The sequence below is a fragment of the Artemia sp. Qi Xiang Cuo genome, chromosome 13 (genome assembly GCF_049724085.1).
Source record: "Artemia sp. Qi Xiang Cuo chromosome 13, ASM4972408v1, whole genome shotgun sequence".
In the NCBI taxonomy this organism is placed as follows: domain Eukaryota; kingdom Metazoa; phylum Arthropoda; class Branchiopoda; order Anostraca; family Artemiidae; genus Artemia; species Artemia sp. Qi Xiang Cuo.
The window spans coordinates 26,645,980-26,658,934 of record NC_142806.1 but is presented as its reverse complement, the minus strand read 5'-3'; positions in this window follow the sequence as shown (position 1 = coordinate 26,658,934).

Here is a 12,955-nt window from a genome sequence, read left to right as displayed (position 1 = left end):
AACTGTGACAAGGTAAACCACGACAAGACACTACTGAAATATTCAAATTCTTGCATTTGAACTAAATAATTTAAAATAAACTTTGAAAAAATCAATATTTTTTCAAAATACAATATAAACTTAGAAAAATCAACAGATTTTAACTGTGTAATAGCAAAGAACGACAAAATACTGCTTAAATACTCAAACTCTTGCATTTCAACGAAGGAAATCTAAATAGAAGTTCGAAAAATTAAAAGACTGAACCAGTGACAAGGCAAAGCACAACAAGACACTACTGAAATGTTCCAACTCTTGCATTTCAAAGAAAGAAATTCAAAATGAACTTTGAAAAATCATGAGAATTTAAAAATACAAAATGAACTTTTAATAATCAAGAGAATGTAACTTTGACAAGGTACACCACGTCAAAACACTTCTAAAGAGATCCAACTCTCGCATTTCAACTAGGGAAATTCAAAATGAACTTTAAACATTCTGAGTATGTAGATGTGGCATTTTGACCCACAACAAAACACTTATGAAACATTTCAACTCTTGCATTTCAAGGAAAGAACTTAAAAATGAACTTAAAAAAATTAAAATAATGCAACTTTGATAAGGTAACACACGACTGTCAACTGCCGAAATATTCTGATTCTTGCTTTTCGACGAAAAAAATTCAAAATTAGCTTTAAAAAATCATGAAAATTTAAATGTAAAAATGCAAACAAATACAAGAAACTACCGAAATATTCCAGCTTTATCTTTTAAATGAAAGAAATCAAAAAATGAACTTTAAAAAATTAAAAGAATTTAACTCTGACTATTTAAAACACGACAACATACTACTTAAATGGTCAAACTCTTTAAGTTCTACGATAGAAATTAGAGCTTAAAATTGAAATATGATGAAAATATAACTTTGAAAAGGTCAACCTTTACAAAACACAACGAATATAATCCAACTCTTGCATTTGAACGAAAGAAATCCAAAATAAACTTTGAAAAATCAAGAGAATGTAAGAATCCAAAATGAACTTTGAAAAATCATGAGAATGTAGCTGTTACAAGTTAAACTATGACAAAACACTACTGAAATAATTCAACTCATGCAATTCACGAAAGAAATACAAGTTGAACTTTGAATAATCCTGAGAATGTAACTGTGTTAAGGTAAATCACAACGAAAAAACTACAAAAATAATCAGACTGTTGCGTTTCACTAAGATAAATACAAAATGAACTTTGAAAAGTCAAGAGAATGTAACGGTGACATGGTAAACCATGACATAACACTACTGAAATATTCCAACTCTTGCATTTCAACCAAAGAAATCCAAAATGAACTTTGAAAAATCATGAGAATGTAAAAATCCAAAATGAACTTTGAAAAATCATGAGAATGTAACTGTGACAAGGTAAACCATGACAAAACACTACTGAAATATTCCAACTCTTGCATTTCAACGAAAGAAATCCAAAATGAACTTTGAAAAATCAAGAGAATGTAATTGTGACATGGTAAACCATGACAAAACACTACTGAAATATTCCAATTCTTGCATTTCAACGAAAGAAATCCAAAATGAACTTTGAAAAATCAAGAGAATGTAACTGTGAAATGGTAAAGCACAACAAAACACTACTGAAATATTCCACCTCTTGCATTTCAACGAAAGAAATTCAAAATGAACTTTGAGAAATGAAGAGAATGTAACTGTGACAAGGTAAATCATAACAAAACTCTACTGCAATATTCCAACTCTTGCATTTCAACGAAAGAAATCCAAACTTAATTTTGAAAAATCAAAAGAATGTAAGTTTGACAAGATAAACCACGACAAAACACTACTAAAATAATCCAATTATTGCATTTCAGTGAAAGAAATTCAAAATAAACTTTGAGAAAATCATGAGAATGTAAATTTGACAAGGTAAACCAAGGTACAAGCAGACAGTACAATGACCATAAAAAAGTTAAAAAAAAAGTTAAAAAAAAAAGTGGAGGGGGTTGGTGGGAGGGTGGAGGGGGGGGGGTTGGAGGGAGGATGGAGGGATAGGGTTGAGGGATAGGGGTAGGACTTGGGGCCCAAGTATCATAAGAAATTGTTTGTCTATTATGCATCTCAAATCATCGTGGTATGCATATTCTCACGATGATGCCAAAGAAATACCCCGAAACAAGGTCACTTTTAACACCGATCAAAAATCCAATCGGTAAATAAAATGTGCTTGAACTTGTTCCAGTTAACTGGAATGAACCTGTTACAATATTGTGACGTTTCAAATTAGCTGGGCATTGACTAAGAAAAGATGCATTGGATTTATTCCTAAAATCATAATATATTCAATGGCTTGTTGGTTCGGTCGATTAACGTGTCGTTCTTTTACCTTAGGAAATCACGGGTCTCACGTTCGATTCCTACATCAAACACAAATTTCATAAAAATCAATGGGAAGATGCTTAAAATGTAAAAAATCGTAAATTAATTAATAATACATTAAAAATAATTAATTAATGTAATTATGTAAATTAATTAATAATAAATTAATTTAGGTAAATTAATTAAACAAATTAAATTACATAAAGAATTTCACAATTTCATACAAAGGAAACGTCACGCACTTTGAACACAGATCAGCACGAATTTTCACGGTAGTTGAATCGGTCATTACACTGTCTGCTTGTATTGTCGGGACTGTCTTGTTGTAAGCATTATATATATATGGTGGGACTGTCTTGTTGTAAGCATTGTACCTATATGGTGGGACTGTCTTGTTGTAAGCATTGTGTCAATACTACTGATAACCCTCCCACACCCTTCAGGGCAAGGGATCTAAGTTTTGCCCTCGGGGCATATATGATTTTTATAGAAAGCGTTGTCTTAGAAACTTCAAAAAGGGCTCGTTCGATTGGAAATTGAAAGGGCTATTGCCCTTGTTAATAGTAGAAATTAGAGGGCTCTAGTCCTCCTCTCACGCCCACCATTTCCCCAAACACATCCAATCAAAATTTTGAGATAGCCATTTTGTTCAACGTCGTTTAAAGTTCTGGAAATTAGGTCTTTGAGGATGACCCCCCCAGGGTGTAAGTTATTCCCTGGGGGCATATAATGTTTTCATAGAAAACGTTGTAATAAAAACTTCAAAAATGGCCAGTGTGATTGTAACTTGAAAAGACTATAGCCCTTCTTAACAGTCGAAAGTAATCGGACGGACAGTCACCCTCGCCCCATTCCCATCGCCTCTCCAAGCACTTGCGATCAACGTTATGCTACGGCCATTTTTTTCAATTTAGTTGAAAGGTCTGGAAATTATGTCTTTGAGGATGACAACCCTCCCCCCGTAGCCCTCAGGACAAGGGTCGTAAGTTATGCCCTTGGGGCATATAGGGTTTTTATACAATTTCTGTCGTAGAAGCTTCAAAAAGGGCTCATTTGATTGGAAATTGAAAGGACTAGAGCCTTTTTTATAAGTCGAAGGTGATAAGAGGGCAAATGCCCCCCCCCTCATGTCAATCGTTTCCTAAAACGTTTACAATCAAAATTTTGAGATAGCCCTTTTGTTCAGCGTATCAGAAAGGTCTGGAGATTTTGTTTTTGAGGATAAAAAAATCCTCCTGCCCTCAGGGCAAGAGTTGTAAGTTATGCCCTTGGGACATATACGGTTCTTATAGAAATTGTGGTCTCTAAACTTCGGTGGGGGCTCATTGGATTGGTAATCAGACACTCTAGTGCTCTTTTTAAGAGTCAAAGTGATCGAAGTGCAGCTACCCCCTTCCCCCTCACAAACGTCGTTTTGTCCAGAAATGCATCTAATAGAAATCTTAGCCGCGTTTTCAGGCTCAGCGGGTTCGAACACGGGTTGTCCTCGTCTAGTTTCAAGTTTCTAGTTTTTCGTCTAGTTTTGTCTAGTTTCAGCGGGTTCGAAGCCATTCAATTCAAAATAGTCTAAATATCATATAACCAAGTATTTGGGGTTCAAACAAACCCCAGAGAGTAGGGGCAAAGGAAAATCCAATTCAATGTTTGAAGCAAATAAATCAAAACGAGACGTTATTTTTGAGGCACTATTGTACAAGGGCTTAATAAGCGTAAAGAGGGGACACTTGAGGGTAGAGGACCCCCACGATACTTAGAATCACCTTGAATTTTATATTAAAAACAAAAATATGTTAAACATAAACCAATGAAATCTTTCAAATAAAAATTAAGATGTTAAAGCTATACATGAGATGGCTCGCCATCCCCCTTCAAACCCTCACTGTTAACGTTTGACTCTCTTTTAGCTTCAGAATGAAAGTTCTAATACCCATATAAGGGCGAATGGATAAGAATTAAGCGTTTTTATCGCAATACTTTATAAATGAGAGAACTTGGTAATATACATTTGCTTTAAACTTTGCAATTTTCAACTGAAATATCTTGAATTAAACACACTTTCAGGAAAGCACTAGACATAATTTAATATAAAGAGGGGATAGGGTTACATTGGTTACATTTAATATAATCCCATCACTCATAAGAGGTATCTCTAGCCAAAATATTGGGGAGGGGGCAATGGATTTTGCTGACTGGCTACCGACCGATTTCGGTGACATTGCTATTAATTTTTTGTTCTTTCTTTGGTTTTACCGACTGAAACCAGTCCTCACTCATTGATTTTAAGAACTTTACTCCCATTAGCCCATTTAAATAACAAAAAAAAAAAAAATTCAGCCAATAAAATAGCAGCGCTTAGCGCCGCTATTTTATCGACTCAATTTTTCTTACCGGCTAGCTAAAAACATGAGGGGTCGCCTCATTTCCCCATGCATGGCACCCCTGCCGCACATTATTTTAATTTGAATAAGCAGTATTTTATATATTTAATTTCTTGAATGAAGCATGCTTGAAAAATGCAGAGCGAGATACATTTTTGTGTGTATATTTAGCCTTTTTGATTTAATTTTAGCCTTTTTGATTTAACTTTAGCCTTTTGATTTACTTTTAAGGGGCAAAATCAGTTTCTCAGGCAAATTGTAAAAGTTAAATTATGAATTGTACTAATTATCATAGCCAAAAAACAAAATTTTAGCGTAGTTACTAGTTTTCTTGTAACTTTTTGAGAAATTGGAAGACTTATAATATAATATATATAATGTTAAAATCTATAAAAATTGAATTATATTTTTTAATATGTGCAAAATAACTATCTTAGACTTAACAATTATAGGATTTTTTTAAATTAAAAAAAAAGAACAAATTAAAAAAATTTAGAAAAATGTTACAAGTTTGCCGCTTATACTTAAATTTGTTTAAAATTTTCTTTTAAAAATGTAGGCCTAAATATAGAAATTTAGCAAAATTTTGTTGAATTTGCAAAATAATTTGTTCTAAATTTGTTGTAAATTAAATTTTTTGTAAATTAATTTGAATATTATAAGTAATGGTAATATGAAATATGGTTAGTAAATTTGCCAAAAAAATTAAGGGCACATATTGATACATAAATTAAAAGAAAATGTTTATAGTGCTGCAACAGTGATGTAGCAATATTGAAAGTTTTCAGAAGCGCAATCAGCTTCTGAATGAATGATATATCCGGCCATCTATTATTAAAATGGACGGGAAGATTCTACAACTATGTTTTAACTAATTTCTTACCTTTACGTTTACTATACCTGCCTGTCTGGTTAGATGATGGACTGTTGCTGGCATCTCACCTTATGTCTAATTAATAATGTTGCAGTATAACGGTTTCCCACTGTCGTCAGCTTCGGCCTCAGAAGCAAAGGTTTTTTTTTAGATTCGATAGGCGTTGGTGTAATTATATAACGCTATAATCCAGGGGTCCTTGTTTTTGTAACAAAGTTGACTTTCCCCAGAAGCGTGTCAACGTTTTTCCTGCAACGCTTACAAAGTGCGTTACACTTGTGCTTTTGCTAATGAAAGATGAAAAGACCCTCAGAAATGTTTAAATAGGTAATATGTTTTGTTGTTGTGTGTGATCCAGGGTTGGGGCGAAGAGTGGAGATAGACGATGTTGTTTATTTGACCAAACAGTTGAAAGTCATCCTAAGAGACTGGTTCAGTAAGCCTCAGTTCAGATGCACATGATTTCGGCAAAATCTTTTTGAAGTACCAAACTCAGTGAACAGTGACGTCAATTCACAAAAATACCGGGGGAAGAGCTAAATGTTAGTTAAAAATCAAGGGAGGACATTTTTTCGATTTCCAACACCCCAAGAAAAGTGTTTTCAATGAAAATACGGTACTTTCGCATTAGATGGGCCCCTCTAAAGAAGTCATATAAGAGATGCTAGATGCTACAGTCAAACGGGCGTTGAAAAACCCGTTTTGATACAAGATGATTCAAGACACCGCTGAGAGAAATACTTTGTCTAGCGTGGTTTTAATTGCGTATACGATATTAAACTGTGGATTTTTGGAGTTTAGATGGGGGAAAAGGTACCTAAGTTAGGTTAGGTCACGTATTTAATATATGCTATGCTTTGCCCCCTCCCCCCTAATGTGCAAATATATAGCCCAAATTTGTTTCTAGACTATTATATAGTCATCCTATTTTATTTTATTTCATTAGCATTAACAAAACTTGACTTTTTAGAAAGGCCCATATAATGCGAAAGTACCGAAAATACCAAAGAAGGGCTCCAAATCTAGGGAAAATCTCTCCTGAACCCCTCTTCCGATTGACGCCACTGACAGGAAAAATGATATCTGACTGACTGAATTGGTTAAATGGAAATTACAGAACCGTAAATATCTAGCAAAAATTTGCTAAAATCGGACATTTTGTTTCCGTTGAATAGATCTTCCTATGCTGTATGCGTTTTTTTGCAGTATCGGGCACCAAATTAACAAAAAAAAAGAAACCTAGATGAAAAACCAGTAAAAATTAAGCTTAGAACACATGACACCAAACAGCTTAAGAAGACACAGGTTTCCTTGGAAGGCAAAGCTCTATCTAGGATTCAGCAGATCGTTAACGTTTGAACTTTTACCGACAAAAAGTATTATCAAATTGGACTAATTATCTTTACTTGTCATTTTCGTGGTTCAACGTCGCAACAATGACAAAATGGTAGTAGTGGGCGACAAATCTAAAAAAAAAAATTTGTGTGAAAAAAAAATCTGCAAAAATAAGCTAAAAACTTATGGCACCAAAAACCTTAAGAAGATGCAGCTTTCCCTTGAAAGTGAAGTTGTCCTTGAGCACCAGTAGATCTTCACTGTTTGGATTTTACGAACAAAAAGCGTGGACAAATTTAACTAATTAGTTTTTTTCTGTTTAAGGTTCAATGTGGCAACACTGGGGTAGATCTAATATGGGCGAGTGGGGGAGGGGAATAGGATCTTATTTTGGTGTCATTGGTACTTAAAAGATTGTTCGTCATTTTCAGTTTGAAATTTTTCTAAGATGTCCTTACAAGGATGTTATAGAAAAATTGCTAAGGCTGTCATAGCCTTTCAATCTAAAATATAATATTATTGGAAAAAATTGTAGGTATAACAGTGTGTGTATGTGTACGTGCAAATATGTATATATATATATATATATATATATATATATATATATATATATATATATATATATATATATATATATATATATATATATATATATATATATATATATATATATATATATATATATATATATATATATATATATATATATATATATATTATATATATATATATATATATATATATATATATATATATATATATATATATATATATATATATATATATATAAATACACAATCCAGTCCATCTATTGGCTTTATAGCCTATACTTCCAGGGTTTTTTTATATTCTTTTACTCTTTTATATGATATATCTACGAATTTGGCGATAATACAGCCAAAAGTGTCAAAGAATTATGGACAGAGAAGCTTTATAATTTTATTATTAATGTTACCGTATAATGAACGTAACGTTGACCTTAACATCCGCAACTTAAAAGAATTGATATATTAATCTAAAGACTTAAGGAGATTACTCAATATAATCATAAAATTAGATTAAAATTTAGCTTATAAAAAACAAGCTAGATAAGATATATCTACCAAGAAATATGGCATCGTTAGCGATAATTATATTTGGGAAGAGGTTGGATCCAATTGCATCTTTCAGCTATCTTTACTACTACAAGCATGGTTTTGGGTAACGGCAGGGGTATCGTTTGGGGGTGGTAAGGGGGGCACTTTCCCCCCAATAATGTGAAGACAAAATATTATACCTCCTATGCCCTTGGACTATCCTGATTTGGACCTCTCTTGCCCCCCCCCCCAATAAAAATGCTGGAGATTTGTCCCTGGGTAATGGGTGAAACTCATGGGAAAATGTTACGGTTTGGAATGATATTTATGAGGAAGAAGAGAGACAGGATATTATTGATGTCGAGGAGATTCTAAATGGGTATTTTTCAGCTTGTGTTGACACATCTTGCTTAAAAAATGTCCACACTTTAAAGAAGTTGCATTTTTTTTATTTGTCCATTCGTGGACACATTCTAGCATTGATTTTAGCAAATTAATCCAACATCCGGAAAAATTAAAAAAAAAAAATTTATGGTATTCTTGATACCTAAGGAAGAGTTTGGATTCGTTCAAAATTCTTGTTTTGGAGGCTTCTCAGTAAGAGTGGAAAATGTGCTTTAAAAATCCGAATTAAACGAAAAACGAACTAAAAACAAAACTAAAAAAATAAGGTAAATCTCATACGAATTAGAATATAAGAGAATGGATTGATCTATCGATAAAATGTATAAGATTTAAGAATTTGAGTTATACATATTAGTTTGAAAAAAGGCCAGATAGGGCTTTTTGATTTACCATAACTGAGTGGGACATTATAATCCGAACCATCAGTGTATTGTCCTTACCACTTGTCTAAGATGTTCATCATATAAATTTAAATGGACTTGGCAACTGAGCCATTTATGCAAAAAGGGGTTTTAACCCAGTGATCTTAAACGCTGGACGTATTTCGCGTGACTTGATAAATTCATATAATCTACAGGAAGAAGTTTTCATTTTGATTTTTTCGTGATGCTACAAGACATTCGATTCCTAATCTTGGGATGTGTATACTTTTTATTCACAATATCTTGGACGAGACTTTGAGGCACCTCTCTCACATGATGCCGAAACGCCTTCTATCAGTAGAACCAATCATAAGCCATCAGAGCCATCAAATTTGGCAATGGACCGTAATTATTTATATTATTTTCTTCCATCTTTCTAGAGGTACAGAAAAGCCGGTGCATAAAGGAAAAACAAGAAGTCTGCGTTCAATTCTGCTACGAAACGGGTTTTAACCATTTGTTCTAAATATTCTCAATATTCTCATTTTCATATGTTAAAAATAACATTAGAATAGTAATCTCCAGGGAAGAAAGTGTCCGCAACTTACTTCAAGGAATCTTTAAAAGCTCCTATACTCCTTCATCAGTTGTTCTCATTAAGCTTTTTGAGAGAGTTCTTCTGCTTTCTCTTATAAAACACCTGCCTCTTCTTTTTTTTATACAAATACTTAGAGAAGGTGATTTTTCTTAGCCGATTTCGTAAGAAAAATCTTTATTTTTTATTATTTTAATTTAGTTTTCAACAAAAATGAGAAAAATCTCGCTGGCCGCTTAAACCTCCTTGTAGTGTCCTTAAGAGTAGCAAGCACAACTGCCCTCCCCCTGGATCTCATTACATCTGCTAAATTTTGACAAATATCTTATTTTGACATCTTTTTTGAAAAAAAAAATGCAAAGTTGCCCCCCCCCCCCTCTAGATTTTGAAAAACACCCTTTTTGTATTTTCATTGAAAAAAATGTTGAAAAAAACAGTCGCCCCTCCACATTTGCGTGAATTGGCTACCCTGGGAGTCCATCCCCCTAGATATGTCAAATGCCGTCACTGCGATAATGACATAAGAATACCTTCACTGAAGAGGAGCTCGAAGCGAAAGAAAAGTTTTCTGACAATCACCGGTTCTGATGAACAAGTGCTGCTTGCTGCTGACGGCAGTGATGACTTTTTAGGGACGAGTTCAGCCCGCCCTGCTAATCTGAAGCTGACCGGTGGCACTCCTGGGATGGGGAGAACATGAGATAATTTCAGGCGTAAAACATGCTTCTATCCTCCTTCCCCATCGGAGTCAGCTTAGCTTGTAAAGCACAGTTTTTTAACAGATAGTATCAAACAGTATGAAACAGTTCGTGGTAACGAATTGTAAGTAAGGAGTGACTTGGCCTAATAGTAACCGAAATTCTAAAAAAACATAATTTTTATAACAAAAGATATCAAATATATAATGTTTAATAGGTTTAATGTTACCCTCAGAAAAGCGGGGAATCACCCTAAAAAGGGTAAGCAATCTTAATGAAAATCACACAATCAGATTCCGCATATCAGAACACCCTACCTTAGAGGTTTCAAGCTCCTATCTACAGAAATAAAGAATTTTATATATTTTGCCAAAAGGAAGATCAGGGATGAGTGTTTATTTGCTTTATTTTTTTTTTTCATGGGTTATCGTATCGAACCTATAGTCCTAGAAGATCAAGAGAGTGCCCATTTCAACAGAAATCAAAATCCTAGTGCCCTTTTTTAGTGACAAAAAAATGGAGGGAAACAAGCTCCCCTCCCACAACTTTTTTTCAACCAAAGACATCCAACCGAATTTTGAGACAGCCATTTGATTCAGCATAGTTGAAAGCTCCAATAACCATGTCTTTGAGGATGACATGTCTCCTACACCACAAGTATTTAAATTTGAATGATAAAAATTTTTAAAGAATTTTAAGACTTGAGAGTAAACAGCGAGAGTTGAAGGAGGGGTAGCCCCCTCATATACATAATAATTTTGGTTTGTTTTAGTTTTAATGATCCTCCTTGCTATAAGTTGAAAAACCTTTTTTTTAATTTAATCATGAGTAAAGCCGATATTGTCGATCTAACAGTCCAATGAATACCAAGGATACATCTTAAACAACTGGGTCTCAGCATTTGTGGGTCTGCTTAACAACCTGCTTTGTCAATGCCCCAGATTCAAATCTGTACATCGGTACAGAGAAGAAGTTGCTATGACAAGTCAAAGATTTAGTTTCAGGGAGTATGATTTATTTCTCCACTTATTCCCTAGTTAATCAAAGATGCTTCCTCCATATCCAATGCATGTAGCAAATAAACATTCAAGATCAGACGTCAGATCAAACGAGGCTTTCAAGGTGCTTGAACACTTCGACCTCCTAAAGAAGATCCCCTCCAGTTTTGAGCAGTGATGCTGATATTTTATTGACGTTGGTTCGGAAGCTTATATTTTTTGTGAACTGATTGACCGACCAGCTTTTTTCGCTGCACTCGAACGCTCTGGGATTCTGTACTGTAGCTCATAATTTAAAATGGTTCAGGGGGATTACATCATCAGTAAAATCGCATTTACATACATTTAACCATCAAAAACTGAAATAAAATGCCTTCCAAATTCATAACTCTGCGATTCGTGCCCTTTCGCAAAATTACGGATCCGCCACGGTTTTTTAATTAATGTTGCTCAGCAGGCACTTGGTAGAGGATTTTACTTCGTACACACTGTAGAGTGATGCCTCGCCAATCATTATAGTGCCCAATTCCGTCTTTCTTAAAAATGTTGAGAACAATACCTTGGATGGATGGAGTGGGATGGATGGATGGTGGGAATATCTTTAGCGTTGTGTTGTTTGTCTTGACTTCAAACACGGTGACAGTGTCTGTGCTAATGTCAAGCTGTCGAAATGGTCATTCACCCACAGAATCTATAGGATTTGGGGGGTGATGGGAAGTTTATCACCTCAAAAAAAATCCTTGTGGTAGAAATTGGACTTGCTGAAATATCCAATGATTTCTTTTGTTATGTGATACATTCTTCAACTATCAACATTACTAGAGCCTACCTCGGCACACGCAGATATCAAAAGAGGTGTCAAACAGAAAATCATTTTAGAAAAAAAAACATGCTTTTAGTCCGCTTTCTATGGATATTCAAGATGGATTGATTCAAAGGACCTCACCAGTTTTTCAAGAAAAAGAGCAAAACATACAACTATTCAGTGTGCACAGAATTTCTGCTAGACAGAGTTTATAGGATTTTTTTGGTAAAGAGTGTGTTCAAAATGAAGTGGAGCCCCCTAATTTTGTTAATATTTAGAAGTTCTGGCATAAAATTCTCTTCTATAAGTAGAGCTTGCTCTCAAACTCATCTCTAGCAATTAATTAAGACAGCTTGTGCTTGTAGTGAGTACTGGGAATAGTAATGGGCTGGAACAAAGTGCACTAAACACTAAACACTTTTCTCACTAAACGCTAAGCACTTTTTTATGTTTTCCTTCTTGGGATACAGAACGACAAAGTAATACTACTCAGGGTTAGGATCATTTGCATCAGCAATTTTCAATGCCGAACATCAGACGAGCCTCCATGCCTGAAATGCAGACTACAAACCCTATCAACACCAGAAGATGCTTTTGATTTCAATCTTAGCTTCATTCAGCTTATCTCTCCTTCCCTCTCTTTCCATACTTTCCTCCTCGTCTATTTTTCTCTGGCTCTCTCTCTCCCTTTTTATTTGTTCTATTATTGATTTAGTTATTCATTTAATTATCAATGTCATAATATTTTTTTTCAAATATTTTATTGTATTTCAATTTTAAGTTAAAAAACATGATATTGAAATCATATATATAGAAGGTTTGGTGGGGGTGGAGGGGTGCCTTAATCTTTAGTTTCAGTTTTTGTTATAAAGATTATTTCGTAAGACAAACCTCAAAACAATTACACAGATACGCGTTATAGAACAGAAAATATGGTATTTTGTTCAATTTATTTGTCAGAAAACAAATTAACTATTGAAATTAGCAAATTTTCTAATGGGGCTTCTTTCAATTTTTAAGACTCGCATTGGTAGTGAAAGACTCGTCTAACAGGGAGGTTTTA